The sequence below is a fragment of the Eulemur rufifrons genome, chromosome 16 (genome assembly GCF_041146395.1).
Source record: "Eulemur rufifrons isolate Redbay chromosome 16, OSU_ERuf_1, whole genome shotgun sequence".
NCBI classification, from domain to species: Eukaryota; Metazoa; Chordata; class Mammalia; order Primates; family Lemuridae; genus Eulemur; species Eulemur rufifrons.
This window is the reverse complement of record NC_090998.1, coordinates 46,507,601-46,525,648: the sequence shown is the minus strand read 5'-3', so window position 1 is coordinate 46,525,648 and position 18,048 is coordinate 46,507,601. Positions and strand designations below refer to the sequence as shown.

The 18,048-nt window shown below is 37.0% G+C and overlaps 1 pseudogene; it reads right to left on the bottom strand.

Moving 5' to 3' along the window:
• Positions 1–472: 472 nt before the first annotated feature.
• On the bottom strand, positions 473–16,304 carry LOC138397302 (protein FAM161A pseudogene; annotated as a pseudogene).
• Positions 16,305–18,048: the final 1,744 nt, after the last annotated feature.

Here is an 18,048-nt window from a genome sequence, read left to right as displayed (position 1 = left end):
CACTTGAAATCCAATTTAACATTGTAAAGGTTTTTTTAATATTTAAAAATATTTATTGATTCATGATTTCCAGAGAATTTTTAAAAAAGAAATCACCAAAGGCCAATACTTCTCTCTGCTCTGAATACTTAAGTCATTTTTTCCCAACAAAAATAATGATATATATTTTTATAACTAATCAGTTTGTGACAGCTGTGAGTCTCAAACACTTTTTAAAAATACAAGATCATAGTTGCAAACAGACCTACACATAGTGATCAAAACAACTGAATAGGCAAAGCCTTACTTTAACTGACCAAATGACCAATAAGCAGGATTCAGCTTTCAGGCTACAAATGACTTTGCTTAATCAACTGTCCTGCATATTGAGGAAGTGTCCCCTAGATGTTCTTAACATCACAAATGTGTCTGCTGACTCCCGATACCCCAAACAACAGCAAGGCCATAGAGAGGAGACCTTGGTGATTCAGTTTTATTTTTCAACAGATTTCTCTTCTCCACTTGCTTCATCTTTTTCCTTTCAAAAATCCTGGCTGTTGGTATCAACAAAATAATATTCTTCCTCATTTTCTCTTTCTTCTAATTTTTCTTCTTCATTAAGGCTTTCTTTATCTTCAGTGAAACTTTGTCTCTTGATTGCTGAGGTACTCAAATACTTTTCCACTTTGGCCTTTGAAACAAACTCATGAGATATTCCCAGTGCTTTTAGGGTGTTAGAATAATGCTTTTCTGCTGCCATTCTTGCATTTTTCTGAGCGACTCCCTTTCAAATAGTAGTGGCCTGTTTTTTAAATTTTTCTTCTTTCTTCTAGTTCTCGTTGATATTCTCTCATCCTTTCCTTTTCACTCTTTCTTATGGCTTGTTCTTGTCCTCTGGAAGATACTGTGGGCACTGGGGTGTTGCAGCTGCAAAGCAAAGGCTTTGCACTTGCACTTCTTGCTGGTGACTTACGCCTTGGAAACAAATAAGACCGACGTGTTTCTTTTTCTTCATCTGCTTCAACGTCTGCCAAAATTTTTTCTCTTTTAGTAGATGCACGTGAAGATGCATGAAGATGAAATGGTTTACAGACTGTTAAGAGTGCTGGACACTTGTGTTCTGGGACATCTTTCTGATATCTCTCAGGAAGGTCTTCAAAATCAGAAGCCCGGCACTTAACCTTGTGTTTACACTTCAATTTTACAGCCTCTTCCAGACACTTGGGGTTCCTGAGTAGGCAAGATGGCCTAAAAGGCAGAGAGGATGGATTCTGTGAAAGCTCTTGGGCTCTCAGCTGTGTCCTAATGTTTCCACAGAGCTCTTCTTCTTTTAACCTGTGATTGGTAGTTGAACCATAAATAGATCGAGGTAAGGGTCTGGCTTTAAATCGATTTGTTTTCTTTTTAGACTTAAAAAAGTCTCTCAGCTGCTTTTCCTGGGCTGCTTGCTTCTGTTCCTCCCTTGCAACAACTTAAATAGCTTTTGTGAGGCTAAAAGAGCTGCTTCGCTTTTCTTTCTGAGACCTCCTCCACTCTTCCTTTTGTTTGACTAAATCATGATAAGGGGGGAGAGAGAGAGATGCAGGAAATTTCTTCTTCCACTCTGAATCTTCCTCTTGCTTTTTGAGCAGTTTATGTACCATTTCAATGTCTGATTTAGATTTCATGGGCTCTTCCTTTTTCTTCTGTTCTCTAATCATCATTTGAAAAGGCTCGGGTACTGTAATCAACCTTGCGCACCCATTCTTTTGGTTTCTTGCTTGTTTTTTCAACTGCTTAAAAGTCAGTATTTTTACACTGAATATACTTTCAACACAAAAGTTTGTCCACATGTTGTTGTTGAGCTCCTTAGCATAGGTCATCACTCTGTTTTTCCCAGGATACTCTTTTTCTAGGTCAGGCAATTCCTCTTCAGAGGAAGACATTAACAAGGAGGAAGACCGGCCTAAACCAGGCTCAGAAAGCCAGGTCCTTAACGAGACAGGGCGATGGAAGTTCTTTTCTGATACAGATCCAGAAGAGTCACTGAGAGCATCTTTCTTGACGATCACTGGCTGAACTTCCTTCATATTTAATTTATCCTGGTACATTTTCTCTAATTTTGCCACAGTTTCTATGCAGGCAGCCTTCACTTATAGTTTCCTGAAATACTCCACGTCTCCCCAGGCTGCACCCTATTCTCCTACTCCTCCTCCTCCAAGGTCGCCGCCGCTGTTGCCGGGGCCTGTAAGGGATCTTCACTTTCGTACTGGGCAACGGGCGCCCTGGTGTTGGGATTAACTGGGGTTTGGGAACCGAAGCTGGCCCAGCGGGCGCGGCCTCTGGCGACCTCTGCCACCTGGCGGCTCCTTGCTTCTATTGTAAAATTTTTACTTAATTTTAACTTTATATTAAATTTATTTTTTTTTGGACTGAAAGATACTGGTTCTAACTACATTAAGTACATGTTAACTATAATATATTAGCGTCTTTGCTTATTTATCATATATGTTATATAGACACACATATATGGTTTCAAAAACTGATGCTAATATTATTGCTAAAAATATGAACATGAAAAACAGTATTTTTTTGTTGTTACTTTCAGCCTTAGGATCTATCTGCTTTTATATATAATCCACTTACTATATTTAAAGTCACTTGAGATAAATCCATTGCATACAGCCATATTCATTTATTTCATTTTGATCTTTATGTATTATTCTTGTAAATTTAGTTCTGTTTTATAAATACAAAACATTTACGTGGTCCCAAATATGTAGTCAAAGAAGTTAATTCTGTATCCTTCACCTGTTCCAACCTTTCCCTTATAGAAAATTATTTTTTAAGCTTTGGGTTTATCCTGCTATTATTCAAAAAACATGAGTATATATTTGCATATGCATGTGATGTATGTGTTATAGAATGGATAAATTACATTCATAGCCCTCCTCTTTTTTATAGATAAATCATAAAATGTTATACAGAAACCAAAACTTTATCTGCCTTGAGTTTTTTGGTTTTGGATTTTTTTCCTTTATCTTGGAGATCTGGTCATATTAGTGTACAGAGATTCTCTTTACTCCTTTTTACATTTTTGTTATTCCATTATGTAGATGAACCATAATTTGGTCAACTATTCAATTAATGGACATTTGGTTTGTTTTTCAGTTTTTGTGTAGCATACATGTCATATATTGCATATATTGCCTGAAAATATTTTGTTTTTCTATCTATTAAAAATGCCTGGCATAGAGCAGGTAATCAGGGATTATTGTTTTAAATAAATGAATAAATAATAACAAACTAGAACAAGTAATTACATAGTAATTCACATATTTATTTTAAAATCCCCAATATCACATTTCTTTTCAGCTATTTTTTCTCTTTTTTTAAAAAACAAAATTGTATTAAAGAGTAGTCTGACCCTTGCTTTCTTCACTTTTTTACCTTCATATTGCTTCTGTCCCTACAAATCCACTGTAACAGATCTGGCCAAGGGCAAAAATATCCACTGTTTTGACAAACGTAATGGATATTTTTAGTGCTTAATTTTGCTAGAGCTTGTCTTAGTATTTGACATAATTTATTAGACATTTTTTCCCTTAACTATATAACCACACTCTCCTAGTCTGTATCCTTCCTTTGCGTGCTCCTTCTTGGATTGTTTTGCTAACTTATCATTCTCCTTATAGGACCAAAATTTTTAATGTATTCATAACTATATTCTTCATCTTTTTTCTTCTCTCTGTGTTATGTCCCACATGATATTATTACTTTTTATTAAGTTTTACAGCATCTCTATGAGATGACTTCCAAATTTACATCTTCTGCCAATTTCTACGTGAATCCCAAACTTGTATTTCAAATTTGCCTTTGAAATTTCCACATAGGTGCCCCCAAGACACCATATACTCAACATGTGCAAAACTGAATGTTTAATCCTTAAACTCCACCCCTACCTATACACAATATATCTTCTCCAATCCTCCTAAATAGTTCTTATAGTCAGAACATCCAATTTTTAAAGCCAGAAATTTAATATTCATATGCTAAGTATACCAAGTATACTCATTTTGTTCTAAAACATGTACTTTCTCTTCTTGCCATGATCACTGCCGTAACTCCCATATAAGTCATCATCATATTGTATGGAGACACCTTCAATAACCTTCTTATGACAGTTCCGCAAAAATCCACTCCCTAAAGAAGCCAGGGTGATCTTTTCAAAACTCAAATAAGATCATATTCAAAATCTTTTAATGAATTCCCATTGCAATTTATATAAAAATCCAACTTCCTTATCATTATCTACTAGTCCCTGTGTCATCTGGGTCTAGCTTGACTCTCCATATTCATTTCTTGCTCTTCTTCCCTGAATTCACTCTGCTCAAGACTCACTGACATACTTTTTCTTCCTTGAACACACTGAGCTCCTTGCCACCCTTTACTTTTTGCATGTGCTCTTTTCTTTTCTAGACTGTTCCTTCTAACTTTCTAAGTTCATATCAACTATCATTTCTTTTAAAGAAGCCTTTGTTGAGAACTCATTCTTGAATAGACTCCTTAGGTTATTTTACCTGTTCTTTTCCTTGAAAGCACTTAATCCACAACTACTGATTTTGCAGTTATTAGTTTGTTTAATTGTCTAATATCTGTCTCTCCTATAAATGCATAAGCTCCATAAAGATGGGAAAGTATCTGTTTTTCTTTTCACTACTGTATCGCTAGCAATTAGCACAATGCCTAACACCCATTAGGTCCCTAATTCATATTTGTTAGCAAATTAATGTCTATATACTACATAAACATTAAGAAATAACAGTTAATCCTTCGATTTTAGGAAGATAAAATGTCTTGCAAATTTGCTTGCCTTCTGTAAGAGATAAACCTGACATACAAACAGCTTGAGGACACCCTGCAGTCCAGGACAAGCCCCCATCTATCCCATCCAGACGACTTCAGGAGTCTCCCCACTGGTCACCTCACTCCCACTCTGCCCCTGCACAAATTCACTCCACAGAACAGCCACATCTGTGGCTAGGTAATTTAAATTTAATCTTTTGCTGTGTTTCAAAGGAAAGGAGAAAAGGCAATACAAAAATTAAGTACAGCTTAAGATGAAGGCTCCAAAGACTACTTATGCCTGTTTAATTTTTTCCCTCCAAATCTCTTGGGCTTCTTAGTTCACTGAGAGAAAGATTACTATGGATAGACCTTCTAAAGAAAACATTGGTGGCTTCTTTGACAATCAGGAAAAGTCAATACTGCAATAGCTGTGAGAAGCAGCGTACAGTCTCCAAAGAGAACTCACCAGTTTACTTCCTTCAGTGTCAAAGGCACATAGATACACTCAGCTGACTTTAATTAGGGTCTCCTTAGGCTCAACAACAGGTGAACTTCCGTAGCATTCCTAGCACCACACGTAAGTTATTTGCCAAGCAGGGTAAGTGTGAAAACCATGACAGCACTGGGTAGCTATTACATGTAACCCTTAGAAGTAATTAGTAAGAGATTATAACCTGGTATTCTGCTCAAGCAACACACCTTGTTATCATAGGAACAACCTATGATATGTGTTAATTTGACACCTATTACAAAAGTATTTTAATAAGATGAACACATCAAGAGAACATAGAAATGGGCTTGTGTTTTAATGTCACCATAATGTTTCTTATGATGATGATGATATTTAAGTACAGTGCTCCTTAACACATTTGTTCAATTGACACGCATCACAATCAGTTAAATTATAAGAAAGTAACACTTTCTTTGAAAAGAAATTCAGCTTTTTTTTTTTAGAGTACAAAATCATGCAGGCCACAGTAATATTAGGTAAAGAACAAGAAAGCTTAATGAAAAGCTAGAGTTTTAAATGTATGCGGCATGCCAAATTTTCAAAGACCTTTTAAGAATTTTTATCCATTGCCCCTCATCACAGCCCTGTAAGGAAGCACAGCACTTATTGGCATCCTGATTTTACAGATGAAGAACATGGAGTTGCAGAGAGGGTCAGTGGGTTGCCCAGAAAGCCAATGAGGGGTCAGAGCCTGAAGGTCTTCTTCCTCTCAGTCCAGCAAGAGGGACTGGCTCTGTGGAGCCAATAGAATACACATACAAGCATCTGTGGACATTTGAAATGTATAAGAACTTTTAAGAAAGTAGTTCTCTTTTTTGTTTGTTTTTAATTTTTTTTTTTTTATTTCAGCATATTACAGGGGCAAGATGGCAGATGAGAAAGAAAGTAGTTCTCTTAATGTAAAAAAGCTCTTCAAAAAGAGTGATTTTCCCGATAGGTGTAATGGAAGTCTCAGGGAATTTTGACAAGAAAATTTCTCTTTAAATCTATAATCTTCTACTTATGAGTTATCTGTCCTTGGGCAAAACAACTTCTCATAGCTCAGTTTTCTGTCTTCCAAAAGTGATACAGTAACAGAAGCTACTCTCACAAGATTGTGGGAAGACAAAAAATAATTTATTGAAAGGTCAAGAAATAACTCCTGGGGTGTCTTTTTTACATGGCAAGCACTTCATTCAGATAGTAAGATGCAGAGACCTGGGACGCAGCACTACTGAAATGTTTAAGGTTGTTAATTTTATGTTTAGGCAACCGAGTGTCTTGTGAAAATGCAGAAATCTTTGTCTCATGTTCCCCATCTCAGGCACATATTTCATCAGTAAATCAACCTTTAGCTCTAAACTAAGGATTAAGAAAATTGTCCCTGAAGGATACAGTTCAGTATAGCTGTAAAGGTAATTCAAAGTTTGTATAATGCCTTATTTCCTGAGAGAAAAAGAAATTGTAAGTAACACTAAGCAAGCAGCTCCCAATAGACTATCTTAGAAAATCATGCAGGTGAGTACAAACACTGTAAATAACTAATTAAGCTGTTCACCTACCACCTTATTGCTATGAATTAATGTGCAGAAGGTTCATTCTAGTAGAGTTATGTATGACTGGAAAAACATAAAAGAACTCCTTCCTTTTATGGGAAAGAAATTAAAACCACATTGAAACCCAAAAGATAAAAATCCACCAGAATGTGTCTTCAAAGTTCCTTTCTAAGTGATTTTGAATGAACAATGTTTAATCAAATATGACTGATCATGCATCCTTCTATAAATATATACTTTTGAGTTTTCAGAGCATTTTGATTTGTTGTGTAAAGTAAAATCTATGAGTTCACAGATTTTAGTTTATGAACAGGTAACTTATCTAACTTATCTTATAAATTTTATAACTAAACATGTCAAATGACTTTAAAATACTTTTTTCAGAGGTACTGTATTAGGTACCTATTGCTACACAATAATTATCCCAAAACTTCATGTTTGAACACCATAAACATCCATTAGCTCATAGTTCCTGTGGTTCAGGGACTCAGGAGCATATTAGCAGAGTTGGGTCCTGTGAAGTTTCAGTTGGGATGTTGGTAGAGGCTTCAGTCATCTGAGGGTTTAATGAAGAAACTGCTTCCAAGGTGAATTACTCGCATGGCTATTGACAGGAGACCTCTGTTCGTCCTCACACCTGAGCCTCTGCATAGTCTGCCTGAGTGTCCTCATAGTATGTCATCTGGCTTCCCCCAGAGCAAGTGAGCCAAGACAGAGAAAGGCCGAAGCCACACTGCCTTTTATGAACTCATCTCCAAAGTCTCACATGGTCACTTTCTCTTTTTGTATCTATTCATTAGACGTGAATAATTAAGTCCAGCCCATATGCAGTGGTCCCCAGCCTTTGTGGCATCAGGGACCGGTTTCATGGAAGACAATTTTCCATGGATAGGGTGAAGGGAGACAGAGCTCAGGTAGTGATGCGAGATTTGGGAAGTGGCTGTAAATACAGATGAAGCTTCACTCACCTGCCTGCCACTCACCTCCTGCTGTGCGACCCAGTTCCTAACAGTCCACACACAGGTACCAGTCTGCAGCCCAGGGGTTGGGGACCCCAGCTCTAGAGGATGTGTTTATACTCTATGTCTTGAAAGAAAAATATCAAAGATTTTGTGCACATGCTTTTAAACTACCATAGTTATTTATTTTAGAGCTATTTTTAGTATGTGGCCATTAAAGGGAGATGAGCATATGTCATTAACACCTAATTATGAACTACCTATCAGATAGTGGGGCTATCCAGTGTAGTGGCTCAGAACCCAGATTCTGGGGCCAGACGCCCAGGTCAGAATCTTGGCTCTAATATGTACTAGCTGTGAGATCTTGGGTAAATTGCTTGACTAACTTGTGTCTCAGTATTTCCTCTTCAAACAGGAGCTTACAATCTTTCTTACCTTTAGGTTCTGGTGAGGAATACATGAATGGATGTAAAGAAAAAAGTGCTTAGAATATTCCTTGTCACACTGTAATCACTCAGTAAGCTTTAATGATTATTATGAGTTGGTGTCAACCATAATAGCTCAGCTATATATTAATGCCTTTATTTCCATAGTCAGAAATAGAAGTTTAAATTGAACCATTAGACATCAAACATATCTTACCTAAAACAGCACAATTGATTACCCAGTATAAAAAATTCACTCTGAGAATATTACATTACCTCATATTTCCACAAGGATTCACTCCTCATCCCCAATTTGGGAGTGATTCTCTTTGGATTATTTTGATTCCTATGAGTAGTTTTATTTTTAGCCTTCTAACAAAGGATTTAATTTATCTAATATTTATTCATCTCAAATAGTTGAAACAAGTGAAAACAATGATGTCAGAAATTAGTTTGGTTAATTTGTTTTTCTCTTTCCAAAAGCTTATATATCTGCTCTTACCTGAGTGTACTTGGTTTTTATTTTTCTGAAAACTTATCTCCCACTATGGTGTTTCTTTACAGCTTGATTGCAGTGTGTCAAAACTGCTGGACTGTAATAATGAACTTCCTTTTAAAGATTCAGTTGCTTCCCAGCAGCTGAATACTTACATCCATTCACTAACGGTTACTGTCAGGATCCTGCGGCCGCCTCATGTGAGGAGTTCCCAAGCCCTTTTTACTTTAGCTACTTAATAAGCACTTTGAGTTGTGAATACTATTTTCTCTATGAGGCTAGGGCCATAAATCCCTCCAAGTCAGCCCTCTGTATGTTATAAAGAGGACAAAAAACATGCCCCCCTCCCACCCCATGATTCTTTTCCCTGGCAGATCAAAAAATTGTCTCCACTCTTCTAAACTAGCTATTACCAATCCTGCATCTCAACGTTGCTCTCTGCCTCCTGTTCAGAAACAAATGTCATTTCTGTAGAAGCAAGTTGTGACAGCAGATCTGTCACACACCAAAGTGATCAGATTGGGGAAACCCTTCCATAACTGCAGAGTAGAAGAATGAGTTGTGTGCAAATAAACCATTTATTTGCAAACTTTTAGCTTCAAGATTGTCTTTTCACTTCTTTCTGAGAGTATCTATTTTTTTTCCCTGACAAGACAAAGAAGGATATTAAACTGCATTTCCCAAAGTTTTTGGTATTTTGGGCTGTGTGCTACTCAGTAATTTGGGTTCCCTTCTCCAATTCCACCTCCCCAATGCATATGCTTTTACCTTTTAAACACACACACATACACACACAATTTTCCCCAAAACTTTCCATACACACTGTATGGAGTATTCCTCAAGTTACTGTATTCTAAAATTAATATGTGGTATAGTATCTTCCCAATCAGTACCAATATAGGGGCAATGCTAATGAGATTTGCAACTGGACTATCTGAATAAACATATTCTCTTCTTTATCTGGCACTGTGTGAAATTAGGTAAATTACTTAATTTTTTTAACTATTGCCTATCTGTAGAATGTGGATAACAGATCTACCTCATAAAGTTACTGTGAGGGTTAAATGTGATATAGTAAGCACTTAATATGTTGCCTAGCAATCGGAAAACAGTGTATTTCAGCTATTAATACAATTATAATTATTGTTGCTATATCACTATTATTTTAAAAAGTTTCTTCATTTATTAAAATGACCAAAAATAGTATTTCATTTTATGGAATGATAAATCGCAATATGTCCAACCAACTCCCTATTCATGGCCCTTTAAATTGTTTATAATTCATTAATATTATAAAATTTGATGCGATCATGGACATTCTTGTTCAAACATCTCTGCACATACATAGCTATATTTCCATTTGCAGTATTCCCCAAATTGTTAGTAATCCTAGAGAGAATAATTACAGAGAAATTGAGAATACTCCCCCTATTAAAATGTTCCTCTCCATTATTCTACTGAGAAGCTTACTGGACCGAAGGTATATTTATAGCCTTTTTTTCCTTCTTTTAACATAAGGCAAGAGGGTTTGTGTTATGGGTTGAATTGTGTTTCAGAGAGATATACTGAAGTTCTAACTTCTGTATAATTGAATGTGACCTCATTTAGAAATAGGATCTTTCCACATGTAATAAATATAAGGTCACTAAGATGGGGCCTAATCCAATATGACCAGTGTCCTTATAAGAGGGAGAAATTTGGACACAAAAACAGGAGTGCACAGGGAAGACAACATAAAATCACACAAGAAGATATCCATGTAACAACACAGGCAGAGATTGGATTAGTAGTGTATCTACAAACCAAGGAATGCCAAGAATTGCTGGCAAATATAAGAGGATGGAAGGCAAGGAAAGATTCTACTTTGCAGGTTTCAGGTACAAGTGAAAGAAAACCCACAGGTGTCTGGAAATGTGACTATAAACAGCATGCTACCAATATAACATTTCTTTGAAATTTTGGGTTTTATCTAAAAAAATTAAAGATCATTTAACACATTCCTATTCTATTAACATATTTCTTACATCTTGCAACAAAAATAATGTTTTTAACTCATTAAATAAAATCAACATTTCAGGAAGTTGTTTCATTTTTACCCTGTGTTGAACATCTGAATTATAGCAATAAATTAGTACTTATCTGACAGAAAGGTAGGGGATGATTATCCTGTCAATTTGCCCAATATTCCTTCATTTCCAGCCATACACTGAAGAAAAGCTTTTCAACTAAGCAAGCATAGGTTTAATGTTTCAACACTTTCTGTCTGAACTTGCATAGGTTATGTAATTTCTCTGAGCATCATGTTTCTCACCTAAAAACTGCCTTGTTTAAGTATTGTAAGTAATGTTTAAGTGTTTAATAGAGTCTTAAATATAATATGTGCTCCATAAATGGTAATTGTTTTTTCATTTTCATCATCATTAATAGTAATAGTATCATATTGCTTCCTCTTCTTGGCAGTGGCAGTCAATACTGAAAGAGGAATGGCCAAGGCTAAAATTGCTGAAAGAATATCATTGTCATTGTCGTCACTATTCTTGGGCCATGAAAAAATAATTACGGAGAACCTGCTGTCATTGAACCTTGAAAATAACAAGAGGAAAGAGACATATTAATAGGTCCTTCCAAAGTGACTTGCACTCAATAGGCTCAAAACTGAATTCATGATTCCACCCTTTTTCTCACCCCCAATATCTAATCTATCAGTAAGTCCTGCTGCTTTAACTCCAAATATCTCTCCATCTGTGCTAGGTTGAACAGTGCCTCCCAAAAATTCATATCCTCCCAGAACATATGAATATACCCTTATTTGGAAATACGTACTTTAGAGATCTAATCAAGTTAAGGTCATACAGTTTCATGTGGGCCATAATTCAATGACTAATATCCTTATAAGAAGGGGAAATTTGGACATGGACACAAAATACACAAAGGTAAAGCCACATGAAGACAGAGACAAAGATTGAAAAGAAATACCTATGAGCCGAGGCAGAGCAAGGATTTCAGGCAACCATTAGAAGCAGGGAAGAGGCAAGGTAGGATTCTCCTTTAGAGCCTTCTGAGAGAACATAGCACTACTAACACCTTGATTTTATACTTCGAGTCTTGGAACTGTGAAAGAATAAACTTGTCTTGTTTTAAGCAACCCCATTTTCTGTTTGTTATGGCAGACCTAGAAAATTAATACACCATCTCTGCCTCATCACCCCACTCCAAGCTGCTATCACCTCACATGCACTGCTGCAAAACCTCTCTGCCTTCACCAGCTTGAGCCTGAGGCAAAGATTAAGCGCTGATGTTTAATTTTTGAGGTGCCATCCCAGGGCAGGGAGAGTGAGGAGATAGCAAAGTGAGAAAGAAGAAGATGAGAAGTAATGCAAAGTGATGCATTATTATGTTGGCCCCAGAATCATGATGAACCACAAAATAGACACAGCTGGTTGCTCAACCACATGAGATGTCTCTAAACATAATATGCAAAGAAAATGTGTCAAGGTATGGTCCATAGGACGGAGGAAGGGGAGAAATTTATTCCTTTGGCTCTTTCCTATCCTGTTTTACAAAATCAACGTGACTTCACAAAAAGCATAACATTATCTGGCTCCTTTGGTGGCAACTTGAGAAGCTAGATCCCACATCCTGTGAAATGGCATTTGATACAAATCCAGAATTAGCAGGAAAAGCTGGAAACTCAGAATATGAGGCTAGTTGACTTGGTAGTTCAGCAGCAGCCCAAACAGAAGACAGGGTCTCCCAGGTGAGTGACATGGCAGAAAGTAGAACCACAGGCTGCAGCTGGAGCAGAGCAAGTGGCTAAAATGTAAGAGAGAATGGCACGGGGGTAGTTCATAAGAAGTCCTGGCAGTACTTTCTACATTGACTGATCTCCAACTATTCCATTATCAACATCTCAGCCATAATAACTTTCTAGCATATAATGTGATTTGCTTAGAATTCATCAGACTGTCCATTGCTCTTAGGATAGAGACCAACATCTTTAACATGACCCATGCAGTTTGGACTCAATTGCTTCAAGCCCCTCTCACAACACGTTCCTTTGCTCTCTGCACTGCAACCATAGTGCTCTGATTTCAGTTCCCCACACTTGCCATTTTGCCTTCCATCACAGGGGCTTTGCATATACTGTTGCCTGCGACTGGTGTGTTCTTTCCTACCCTCCAACCTTACTTCACCTAGTTAACTCCTACTATTCCTTCAGATTCCTTGTTCAATCTTTCTTTCTTTAGGGAGAACGTGTCTTATTTATCTAGCCTCCTAAACATCCTCCTTTACATGTTCTAGCAGTACCATGTATCTCATCTTTGTAGCACTCACCACAGCTATGTTTTTACCGCAGATATGTATTCATCTAATCTTTGATTAACTTGTGGATCTTCCAATATAACATAAGATCCATGAGGATAAAAATATGGTTTTTTGTGAGGACATTCAGCCGTCACCATTATAAACCCAGAATGCAGCACTGTGCCTGGCACACGGTGAACTAGACACTGAAAATATGTTTGTTGAATGAATTCTTTCAAGGATTTGAGAACTGGTTTTGCAGACAGCGCATGTCCCTAAAAGATAATAAACACAAATTTGACTTGATATTTAAGTGTTAAGATATAGACTCAGGGAAAAGAGAGCTTCAATAGTTTAGAAAAAAACATTTTTCTGAAAGATAAGGCAACTCAAACCTACCAAAGCAGAATTGAGAGTGGAGCTGGGAATTGAAGAAATAATGAAATTTAGATAATCAGAGAGGATTATCTAAATTTAGATAATCAGAGAGGGCTTCCTCTGATTAAATATGCTAGTGTTGGGTATTGGGTTTTTTTTTTTTTTCCTTTCCTTTTTGGCCATGAGCCATAAACCTGTGATTTTACTATGAGTGATGTTATCTTAATGTAATATTTCATTGTGTTAATTCTCAACCTACCACTGTGATATGATTTATTTACTTGGTTAGTGTGGAAAAAATTAGGCATTTGTAATAAATATGACATAAACCCATTGTAAATAATAACTTTATGTGCCACTACTATCTCATATCTCACATGATCCCATTTGCATAGCAGTCTTTACGTTAGTCATATAATTGTAGAAATACCAGACAGGAAGGATACAATTCAGAAGTTGTGCTACTAAAAGAAACTCATAATAGGGACACACTAATTGGAAACAATATCATACAATCATACTTGTGTGCTGTTTTTATTATTGTTGATGTTTTAAATTGATATATTTCAAATAAAATTTGAGAAGATTTATTTTGCTATGATACAATTAAATTGTATTTTGGCATTTTGTTTTGATCTAATAGAAAATTAAAATGTAGGATATGTTATTTATAAGGACCTATTCAGCCCAGTGGAGATAATAAAATCTTCTGTTTGTTTTAATATAAGATTGATTCCTCTGCCAGTGAATTTTCTTCTGATCTGGTAGTGAACCAAGGAATTGTCCAGCCCCTTTCTACTTTGCATGTCTCGAAGACCTTCCTACCAACATAGTATTTTCACGGGTGCCACACACACCTGCAGAAATCTAAGATGTAGCCTTCACTTTGGAACTACGTGGCAGGCAAATGTTATAAAAGAGATGCGGGAACCTGTTATCACCACTGAGTTAGAAAAAAGAAAACCTGTTAGTGGAGACCAGAAAATAAATGAGGACACTGATATTGGAGTCTGGAAGAAATGTAAGCCATGCATGCATGTAGTATTGAAGCAATTAGCAAAAAGGAAGTAGAATATACAGTTGACCCTTGAACACATGGGTTTGAACTGTGTGGGTCCACTGAGATGCAGATTTTGTTCCATCTCTGCCACCCCTGAGACAGCAAGACCAACTCCTCCTCTTCCTCCTCCTCCTTGGCCTACTCAGCATGAAGATGATGAAGATATGATCATCCACTTTATGATCATCCACTTCCACTTATGTAATAAGTGGAATAGTAAATACTATTTCTTTCTTATGATTTTCTTAACATTTTCTTTCTCTAGCTTACTTTATTATAAGAATATTCTTATAAGAATGCAGAATATAACACATATACAAAATATGTGTTAATCTATGGTTTGTGTTATCGGTAAGGCTTCCAGCCAACAGGCTGTTAGTCTTTAAGTTTTGGGGGAGTCAAAAGTTGTATGCAAATTTGTGCATGGAGGGGGTTGGGTCCCCTAACCCCTGAGTTGTTCAAGGGTCAACTGTATGTATAATTGTGAATCTGCTAAAAAGGTTTCTAGACAGAATGATGAAAATGTCAGTTTTCTTCCTTTACTAGTATACAATAAAGTACAGTGTGAGGGAGATGAGCTAAAGAGGGAAGTATTACATTTTCAAGAAAAATTAGAAGAAATATAGAGAAGCCAGGATTGCTGGGTTTGAATATAAGAACTATTTCACATCTCCTATTCCTCTTGACAGAAAAAGATTCTCAGAGAAAGAAATGGTCCCAGAGTAAATATTCCCATCAAGGGTATAAGACCTTTAGTTAGGACCTCTGAAATATTCAGGGTAGTGCCGGTTAGACCCTCTCATTTTGACAGATGTCTCAAATTTTAAAGATTTGGTTTCATAAAAGCCTAATTCCAAAATACTTTTGATATATTTAGAAAAATATGTCTCAAAAATAAAATAATTATGGATGTGGCTTTTGTCTAAGAGGAAACTACAACTCATGGAAAATCTGTAATATTTTTAATGGAACTGGATAAGTTTGGATGTTTAAAGGGAGAGAGACAGCTCAAAGCAAAGAGGACTCTGGGTCCCAACTTTCTCTAGACATGAAACAGAAAGAGGAATCTACTCAGCCACTTTATATGAAAAAATCCACTTTATATGATTTCTCAGAGGGCAGAGTCAAGATGTATAAAGCAAAATGGACTAGAAGACTACTCTGGCAGCAGAAATGGATCCCAACAAAGGAACATTCCTTGAGCTATTATAGTAGTAGGGATGGGAAGACAAACAAAATGTGCCTGACTTCATTTCATAATTGCTATGAACCAGTGACTATTGCTGCCTAATATGGTTATCATTTCTCCTGTCTCACCACTGTATCAACATACTGTGTGTTAGGGGTGAGCAGCAGATGTTTTAGTTTTAGTTAACATGCATGTAAGGAAAATGAGAATCATTGGGGCCAGAGGGTATCTGTGGTGTTATGTGACTGTAGTGGACCCCAAGGAATCAGTTTCCCAGTATCCTTATCCTTACGTAGTACACGCCAAAATTGACTCTGATCTTGGTCATTTCACTTGCTTTACCCTATGTAATATTAGCAGATGTGAGGCAAGCAGGAAACAAAAAGGACTTGTGAATTGGGGTTTGCGATTTCTTTTCTTCTTTCCCCCCCACCCCATCTGATGACCCCAGGTGTTCCTCACTGCTAGGCCAGGTACTCCTGGGTGCTGACCCCAGTGTTCCTTATTGCTAGGCCCGGTGCACCTACCTGTGATCCCAGGTGTTCCCCATTGCTAGGTCTAGGGCGCTTGGTTTCTGTCCCCAGGTGTTCCTCATTGCTAGGCCCGGTGCTCCTGGGTGCTGAGCCAAGGCTGTCCTCATTGCTAGGCCTGGTGCTCCTGCCTGCTAACTCTGGGTTTTCCTCATTGCTAGGTCCTATGGTCCTGGGTGCTCAGCCTAGGTGTTCCCTCTTGCAAGGCCCAGTGCTCCTGGGTGTTTAGGCCCAGTGATCCTGGGTCCTGACCCCAGGTGCTCCTCATTGCTAGGCCTGGTCTCCTGCCTGCTCACCCCAGATTTATTCATTGGTAGGTCCTGTGCTCCTGTGTGCTTAGCCCAGGTGTTCCCCATTAGTAAGCCCGTGCTCCTGCTTGCTGACTCCTGGTGTTCCTCTTTGCTAAACCTGGTGCTCCTGCCTTGTGACCCCAGATGGTGCTCATTGCTAGATCAGGTGCTCCTGGTTGCTGTCCCCAGGTTTTCCTCATTGTAAGGCCCGGTCATATGGCCTCTTGCATTGGCTAGGAGATTAACCCCACTTTATGAAGTGAGAAACAGGAGTACCAACCAATAACTGACATGGATACAAAAAGTAGTTTTATTTATTTTTTACTTCAAGATGGGATCAAATACTGCCATTCATCCATCAGAGATCCTGATGGGACCAGGTGGAAGCTAAACTTCTGCAGAACTTGTATCCTTCCTTAGTTTTCTTCCCCTACCCTGTCCTGTTTCTCTCCCTCTCTTTCTGAATGCACTCCTGCAATAAATCAATTTCACAAGAATTCTCATCTGACCATCTGCTTCTAGAAAACCTGATCTATGTTAATATATCTGGATAATTTCTCTGTATCTTTCAAGACTCAGATTTAGTGTCATTCGCTCTAAAAAAACTGTTAAAATTGTTCCAAAGTAGTATTAGGCACTCCTCCTCCATTATCCCCTCTATACTGTGGGCTCTAAGAAGTAAATAATTGCATCTATCAAATATGTGTATTTCTCATAACACAATGCCTGACAATGATAAGAGCTTATGAAAATTTTGAATAAGGAAGGAGATTATTTAGATTTCTGAAAAAGACAGTTTAAAAATAGGTAAAAGAACAAAAATTAGAAACCTTTCAAAAATATTAATCCAAAACAGCAAAATAAAATGACAAAGTACAAATGTAAAATCATTAGTAAAGTTTCAAGAGTAAATTATTCTGAATTATAAAAATAACCTTAAACAGAAGTATATGCCCAGAGAAGTTCATGCTTCTCAAAATTCTTCACATATAGTTATTCCTTGTGATTTCCCAACATGTTTTTGTAGTAGCTATTACTATTACTACCCATATTTTGTAGCTGGAAAAGTGAATTTTCAACATATTAAGAGTCTTTCCAAAAACTCGCTATTATTAAGTGAAAAATCTGAAGAACAAATGGATATCTTCTAATTCAGAATTCTCACTGCTTCCTAAAAACAGCTGATGTAAAAATATCTGGGAAAATTTGTTCTAGCCATACCTTCAAGATGAACAATTGTACTATTAAGTTACTCTTGAAGCAACGTCAACTTGAATCACATCAATATACAGAGCACAGGTGATGAGAGGTGATAATTCCATTATGCTCTGTTTGGCTAGTTGAGAAAATTTGAAATATGATTGGTATCCTGGTACCATATTCTAGGCAGAATATTAAATAAACCTTGAATATGTATTAAGAAGTGCAAAGAGGATAGTGAGAATAATGCATCCTATGGTCAAAAGTGATTTGAATATTTTAATCTGAATAAGAAAACATTAAAAGGACATCTAACATGCATTCATGAGAGGTTCACTTTACAAAGAAGATACTGCATCATGCT